Below are 9,012 nucleotides of genomic sequence, written 5' to 3'. Positions count from 1 at the left end.
GTATTCATTAGTGGGAAGACCTATGCTCCTTTTTACTCAACATTAGTATCTGTGTTAATTATAGGTTACTTAATACAATGTTTTTGGAGAGTTTCTGGGCACAATTATTGAATTATTTCCCAAGAGTTCTGATAGATACTTTAATTACCACAAAAAAAAAGGAGTAACTTTACTATTTGGCCAGTGAGAATGACTTGATAGGGTTTTATTGTCTTTTTAATTTTATTTTATGTTGGTGTGCTTACAAAGTTCATACGCATTGTGTTTCATACTATTCTTCATCCATATTGTGTTATATACAATCATTCTCATGCATTATGTTTTATAAAATGAGTAACCATTGGACCTTACCCATTATTACCCTGTCTTTTCACCTGAATCCTCACCATTTCCTTTTTTCCCCACCTCCTCCACTCACCAAATTGTGCAATCCTGTAGTTTTGCCCCACCCATCGTCACCCCTACATTCCCACGCTTTCACCCTAGGGTCCCCATGTATGTTTTAGTAGTTATTCTTCTATTTTTATGAAAATAGCCGTATGTAATATTTGTCCTTATAAGACTGAGTTAGTTAGCATAATGCTCTCCAGACTCTTCCAAGTTATGTAGCATTTAAAAAAAATATTGCTCATGAGTGTTGCATAGTATTCCACTGTATCAATGTACAATTTTCTCAATCCATTGAGTTGTCGTTGGACATTTGGGCTGTTTCCATATTCTTGTGATGATAAATAATACTCACATGAACATGGGTGTACAAATCTCTGTATCTCAATTCTAATATCCTTGGTGCATATTCCTAGCAGTAGAATAGCTGGACCGTACCACAAACCTCAAATATGTATAATTTCAACCAAGTGAATGATCTCTACTGAACATTTACCTACTCAATTTGTTGTAAAGGTGATCAGGACAGAAATGAAGCAAGAATCCTTCCCTTGACTTCAATGGAATTTATAATCTGAGAAAATGACATCAGTCACTAAAGCAAGAAAGAAATAGACAATTTTGGTTATTTTTACTTGATTAAGCATTATAAAATCTACTTATAAAATTAGACTAAAATTTATAAACAAAAAATCTTCCAAAACATGATATGGCCAACAGCATATATGGAAAAATTACTAATGGCATAATTAAAGACAAAACTCAAAAGCGAAATCCTCTCAGATCACTGTTAAAGCATGAAATTTGTTCAAAATCCCAAAAGAAAAAAAAAGAATCAAACTACAGTATTTTGTTTCTGTTGTTGTTGTTGTTGTTGTTGTTACGTGCCGTCGAGTTGTTTGCGACTCATAGCGACCCTATGTACAACAGCCCTAAACCCTGCTCTATCCTGTGCCAATCGCACTGCCACTGACACACCCATCCCAATTACCCCAGTCACCGAATCAATTCACCTCATAGAGGGTCTTCCCCTCCTGCGCTGTCCCTCCACCCTCCCAAGCATGATGTCCCTCTCCAAGGATCTGTCCCTCCTTGCAACATGCCCAAGATATGTCAGACGAAGCCCCAGAATCCTTGCCTCCAAGGAGTAGCTTGGTTTAATTCTCTCCAAGATGAATCTGTTTGTTTTCCTGGCAGTCCATGGTACATTTAGTACTCTTCTCCAGCACCACAGCTCAAAGACATCAACTCTCCTTCTGTCCTCCCTAGTCATTGTCCAACTCTCTGATGCATAACAAGTGTATCAGCTGCACCTTAGTCTCCAGAGAGACACCTTTGCTCCTGAGTACTTTAGAGAGGTCCCTAACAGCAGACTTTCCCATCGCAATATGCTTTTTGATTTCCTGACTGCTGGTGCCAAGAGTGTTGAGTGTGGAGCCAAGCATACTGAAGCTGTGACCAATCTCAATCTCTTCACCATCCCTCCTGACACTGCCATGTTCCGGGATTCCCATTCCTCTCAGAGTTAGCCGCAATTTATTATGATCCACACAGTCAAAGGCCTTTGCATAATCAATGAAACACAGATAGACATTCTTCTGGTATTCCTTGCTTTCAGCTAAGACCCATCTAACATCAGCTACAATATCCCTAGTACCACGACTCCTTCTAACCCAGCCTGGACTTCTGGCAATTCTCTGCTAATGTGCTGTTCCAGTCGTTTTTGGATAATCTTTAGTAGAATCTTGCTTGCATGTGAAATCAATGATATTGTTCTGTAGTTTCCATACTCAGTTGGGTCACCCTTCTTTGGAATGGGAACAAATATAGATCTCTTCCAGTCAGTTGGCCAAGTGGTTGTTCTCCAGATTTCTTGGCACAACTTGGTGAGCACATTCAGGGCAGCATCTGTTAGCTGAAATATGTCAATTGGTATACCATCTATTCCGGGGGCCTTATTTTTTGCTATTTCCTTCAAAGCAGCTTCAACTTCTTCCTTCATCACCACAGGCCCTTGCTCATATGTTACTTAATTAAATTCTTCTGTGTCTGCCAATTCCTTTTGATATAGTGACTCAGTATATTCCTTCCATCTTCTTTTAATAATTCCTGGATCATTTAATATTCTGCCTAAAGCATCCTTGATTATAGCAACTCTATGTTTGAACTTGTTCTTCAGTTCCTTGAGCTTAAGAAATGCTGAATGAGTTTGGCCCTTTTGATTTTCTGACTCTAGCTCCTCGCACATTTCATTGTAGTATTTTGTTTTGTCATTCCGAGCTGCCTTTTGGAATCTTCTGTTCAGCTCTTTAATATCTTGAATTCTTCTTTGTGTTTTGGCTTATCTACATTCCAGTGCAATCTTCAGAGTTTCCTCTGACATCCATTTTGGTCTTTTCTTCCTCTTCTGTCTCTGTAATGACCTTTTGCACTCTTCTTGGATGATACATTTGACATCCTCCCACAACTCATCTGGTATTCGCTCATTAGTGTTCGAGGCCTCAAACCTGTTCCTCAGATGATTCTGAAATGCAGTTGGGATGAAATCAAAGTCATATTTTGGCTCCTGTGGATTTGGTTCAATTTTCTTCAGTTTCAGCTTGAACTTGCATATGAGTAGTTGGTAGTCTATTCCACAATCAGCTCCTGGTCTAGTTTTCACAGCTGATATTGTGCTTCTCCAGCGATTTTTTTTCCCGCAGATGTAATCTATTTGATTCCTATGCATACCATCAGGTGAAATCCATGTGTATAACCTGCGTTTATGTTTGTTAAAAAATGTATTTGCAATGAATAAGTCATTGATTGTAAAAAATTCATTCTATCTCCAGCTTCATTTCTGTCACCAAGCCCATGTTTTCCAACTACTAATTCTTCTCTGTTTCCAACTTTTGCATTCTAGTCACCCATTATTATCAACTCATCTTGATTGCCTAAATCACATAATGTCCTATTTCACAGATTGAATCATGGATATAAGTAACACTTTATTGTATTTTCCTCCAAATGAAAATGTTTTAATTTTATAACTTGAAAATAAATAAATAAATACATAAATACACATTCAAATCCATGACAATTGAGTAAGTTCTGATTCATAGTAACTCTCCATTGAGTTTGCTTTCCAAAGAAGACGGTCAATCTTCATTGTCTAGAAGTACTGTTGGATTGAAACTGCCAACCAGTGTGTAAATATCTCAATACAAAATGCACTTCACTCAGTAATCTTTAAATTTCAAATTATATGTGGGTAAAAGAAGAAAAACCAACAAATATCAAGTATGTAACCTTTCATATCTTTACCCTAGTTCATCCCAGAATTGACTATAGGTAAACTTCATAAAACAAACAAAAACTAAACTAAGAAGAAAGTGGAAATATATTCTAGTTCTGAGCCCTAAGACTGATCTAAACCTATTGCAGAATAATTAAGCCTACTCTAAGTTGGAAAAGTTTTCAAGTGAGCTAAGGATAGATGTATTGCAGGGAAAGTTGTTCAGAGTATGTGCAAATTAAAGTATAAATTATGTCTTCAGTGGAGCAGGCAAAATTTCAAGAAACAGTTGTGATTTAAAAGGGGAAATAGAATTTAAAGGGCAAGAAGTTAAAAAGCTTGCATTGAGAAGGGGGAAAGAAGAACACAAAAAAAGAACATTATTTTTCAGTAAGTGTGAAGAAATACAGGGTAAAAAGGAAAAAAGTTTGGAGGACTAACTGAGGAAATGAGGTTTATTTGTGCTGATGAAATGAACCAAAATTTTAATTTGTTGACTGAGAAGCAGTATGAACTAAATGAGGAATTGTGCCTTGTTAAGCAGGCTTGGAACTGCTGAACTAAACCTGGACTTGCATTGTGTGATATTTTTTTGCCTCACTCATCCCCAAGCCTATTTTTTTACCTAATAAACTCCATAGCTGTGAATAAAGTCTGTCAGTCAAATTGCAGTGAACACTGAGCCTAATGATTAGTAGATAGGTGCAAGAACATGTAGGATGGCATATCTGACCTTGTAGTTATTGGGATGATACTATGGATGTTATTGATGGGGAAAGTTCCCCTTTATGAAGTGGGTACAAGCCAGTCTTGGCCTCCTTCATGTTGTAACTGCTCATTTTACAATTACACAATTTTGCTTGCAAAAAGTGAGGAGACTTGAAATACTTGCGACTGAAGACCAAGGACTAACGCCTTAAATATGAATTATATCTCAACATCAAGAAATAAATCGACCAATAGGTAACATCATGATAGATGGAGAAAGGATTGAAACATTTAATTATTTCATCCCATTTGAATCCACAATCAACATCTTTTGGTACCAGCAGTCAAGAGATCAAAAGACATATTGCTTTGGGCAAGTCTGCGGCAGATACTTCTACAAAGTACTAACGATCATAAACTTCAATTTAAATGGTAAAGCACACATAGTCCAATCCATGGTCTTTTCTACTACTTGCTATGCATCTGAAAATTGGACAATGACTAAGGATGTCAAAAGAAGAAGTGATGCCTTTGAAGTGTGTAGTTGGAAGAAATTATTGAACATATCGTAGACTGCCTTGGAAAAGGTGAAACGAGGAAGCTTATTGGGGCAAGGAGAGTGAAACTTTTTCTCACATAGTGTGTGCATTTTGTTAGGAAGGGCCAGTATTTAGAGAAGGAGATTGTTTGTGGAAAGGTGGAGGATCAGTGTAAGAAAGGAAGACTCTCAATGAGATGGATTGACAGTGATTGCAACCACGGGTTCACGTGTGCCAGAAATGGTAAGGATGGCACATGATGGCAGAACATTAAGACTAATTGTTCATAAAGTCTCAATGAGTTCAGTTGGCCCTGTAGCACATAACAACAGCAACATAAAAATATTTAGGAGGAGGACAGAAAAGTACCCAAAAGCATGAAAATTGAAGTTTCAGAGAAGAAATACACAGTAAAAATATTTATCTTCCTGGCATCACTAAAGAAAACTTATAAAACAGTGGAACAGAAAGAACAATAATTATATTCCAAGAAAATTCCCAGAAATGGAAACAAACTTATAAATTATTCAAAATGGTCACTGGGCATTCATAGATTAAACCCCAACTTGATTTTTTAAATAAGCCTAGATATTTGAAGGACCAGTTGAGTAGATATAAAGTCCTTGACTTATATACATATTTTTATAACATGTTTGATAACTTTTTTAATGTCTTTATAATTGCCTTCCATTGTATATTGATTTATAAAAGTCTAGTTCTTTTGTGTGCAAGATATTTTTTGAGAGAAGAAGGTTCTATCTTTATCTATGGAATTTAATAATTATGCTAGGATTGTTCTTTTTGTTTTGTCGTTATGTGCAGTTATCACCTCGTAGCAAACCTATGTTCAATAGCTCTAAATTCTGCCCTAATCTGAGCCAATATTATTGTCTCTGACAGATCTAATACCCTTTCTCCAGTCACTGAGTTAAGCATCTCATCCTGGGTCTTCTTCTCTTGCACTGTCCCTTTACCCTTCCAAGCATGATGTCCTTCTCCAAAGACTGGTCCCTCCTATCCACATGCCCAAAGAATGTGAGATGGTGCTTCAGAATCCTTGTATCCAGGAATCAGCCTGATTTCACCCTTTCTAGAACAGAACTGCCCGTTTTTGTGACAGTCTACGGTATGTTCAACACTTCTCCAGCACCACAACTCAAAGACATTGATTCTTTTTCTATAATCTTTAGTTATTGTCCAGTTCTCTGATGCATGGCAAGTAACTATAAATACCATGGCCTGTATCAGGTACACCTTGGTCTCCAAACCAATGTAGTTACTCTTCAGTACTCTCGTGAGGTCCCTGATAGCAGACTTTCCAAATGCAATTTGTCTTTTGATTTCTTGACTGCTGGTGCCAAGAGCATTAATTATGGAGTCAAGCAACCTGAAGCTGTCAACAATCACAATCTCTTCTCCATCTATCATGAAACTTCCAATTGGCCCAGTGTTAAGAATATTTTTCTTTACATTCAGCGTCAATTCATATTGAAGATTACAGTCTTGACCTTCTGCAGCAAATGCCTCATGTCCTACTCAGTTTTAGCAAAGTTGTGCCACCTGCATAATTCATATTGTTTATGAGACTTCCTCCAATCTTGATGTCACATTTCTCCACATAAAGTCCATCCTCTTTAATGATATGTTCTGCATACAAATTGAAAATATATGGGAATGGGATACATCCCTGACACACACCCTTTCTGATCCTGAACCATACAACGTTTCTCTACTCTGTATGACTACTGTACCTGGTCCAGGTATAGAATTGACATGAGTACAATTAAGTACTTTGGGATTCCCATTTCCTAAAGGTTAGCCACAATTTTTTGAGATCCACACAGTCAAATGCCTTTGGATAGGCAATGAAACACAGATAGACAGTCTCAGTATTCTCTGCTTTCATCCAAGATCCATCTAATGTTGACTGTAATGTCACTAGTGCCATGGCCTCTTATAAACCCAGTTTGCACATCTGGAAGTTTTGTGCTAATAAAACTAATGGATAGAAAAAGAAATGTAGTGTACACATTACTAGCAAACCTTGTCAAGGAAAACATTCTTGGGGGTTTTTTGTTGGTGGGGGTTTTTTGTTGGTTTTTCTTTTTGTATCTTCTATTAAAGAATAAGAGGGGGGAAAATAACAAGAGATTAAATTGGATGAAGTTGTAGATTTCTGTAAAAATAAATTAGGATATCTGTGTTAATGCACAGGAAGCATGTATAGCAATTCATAGGGAACTTATGCAGAAGCATAGGCAGGAATTAAAATTATCATGGTTTGGTAAAGATGTTTCTTAGTCTTTAAACTGGCATCTTTGCTCTTTAGCACCTTGAAGAGATCCTTGAGAGTGCATTTCTCCAAATGCAACACATGTTTTTTTAAAATGTCTTAATGTCTGCTGTCATGAATGTTCATTGTGAATCTGAATAAAACTAAATTATTGACAATTTAAATCTTTTCTACATCTATCATGATATTGTCTATTGGTCCACTATTGAAATTTTTTCCTTGATGTTGAAATATAGCCATATAAAAAACTGTATTTCAATCTTCTGCAGAACATGCTTCAGGTCATCTTCACTTCTACAAGCAAGGCTTGTGCCATCTGCATAAAACAAGTTGTAGAGTCTTCTTCCCATTCTGAAGCCACATTCTTCTTTACATAGTCTAGCTCTTGAATGGTTTGTTCAGCATACAGATGGAGTAGTTATATGGAGAAAAGATACAGCCCTGATGCACACATTTCTAGATTCCAAACCATGCAATATCCCCTTCTTCTCTTTCCATGACTGTTTCTGGCCTATGACCAGGTTTTAATGAGCATAACTGAGTGTTCTGAGATTCCCTTTTCAATGTTATCCATAATTTGTTTTTATCCACATTGTCAAAAGCGTTTGATTAGTTAATAAAACACAACCATCTTTCTCATATTCTTTGCTTTCAGGTAGGTATCTAGACATCAGCAGTGAAATTTCTTGTTTCATAGCTTCCTCTGAATACAGCTTGAATTTCTAAAACTTCCATATCAATGTGTTGTTCCAATTACTTTTAAATAATCTTCAGCAGGATTTTACTTAGATGTGATGTTAATGATTTTTAAAACAATTTTTCACTTTCTGTTAGATCATTTTCTTTTGGAATGGGAACAAATAACTTACTTTACCAGTCAGTTGTCCAAGTAGCTGTCTTCAAGTTTGAGATGGCTAGGTTGGCACAGGATAGAACAATATTTAGAGCTCTTGTACATAGGGTCGCTATGAGTCGCAAGCGACTCAATGGCACATAAGAACAACAACATAGGTTAATAAGTACAACCAAAGCTTCATCTATTTGTTGAAACATATCAATTGATATTTCATCAGTTTCTGTATCTTTTTTTACTATGTGCTTTCAGTGCTGCTTGAATGTCTTCCTTCATTATCATTATTTTCTGATGGTGTACAACTTCCCGAAATGGTTCGAAGTAAAATAATTCATGTTGGTACAGTGACTGTGTATTCTTTCCGTCTACTTTTGAAGATTCTTGCATCGTTCAAGACTTAGCTGCATGCTTACATCAGGCAGTGCTTAGTTGTTTGCTTGAATTTTTAATAACAAGAATCTTAAAATACAGAGATCTACTTTGTGAAGATAGTAAAAAAATACACTTAAAAAAACCTTTCCCATATAATCCAGTATTGCAGCTCAAAGCTTACACTTGTTCTTTACTACTTTCAGCTAAAGAAGCCTGATAATGTTCTTCCCTTTTGGTTTTCTAATTACAGCTGTTTACATGTTTAATTATATATAATACTTTCTTTTGTCTTCATGAGCAAATTAATTGAAATATTTTCATTTCTTACTTCAGCATGTCTTCCCATTATTTGACCTTTCTACCTTCTAGTGCAATTTTCAGTCTCTTTTGACATTCTCAGTCTTTTCTTTCTCCTCTGACTTTGTAATACATTTTTTATTTCTTCATGAATGATATTCTTATAATCATTCCACAGCTTGATGCTATTAAGAGACACTTATGCCCAACACACAAACATGTGGTGTCCAGAAAGCGTCATTAGAAATTCTTTATTTAAAACACAATTCAAATATTTAAAAAATAGAGT

Source organism: Elephantulus edwardii, unplaced genomic scaffold, assembly GCF_000299155.1.
Source record: "Elephantulus edwardii isolate Elephantulus edwardi_28Jun2011 unplaced genomic scaffold, EleEdw1.0 scaffold00204, whole genome shotgun sequence".
Lineage (NCBI taxonomy): Eukaryota > Metazoa > Chordata > Mammalia > Macroscelidea > Macroscelididae > Elephantulus > Elephantulus edwardii.
The sequence above is the reverse complement of the archived record's forward strand: the minus strand, read 5'-3'. Positions refer to the sequence as shown.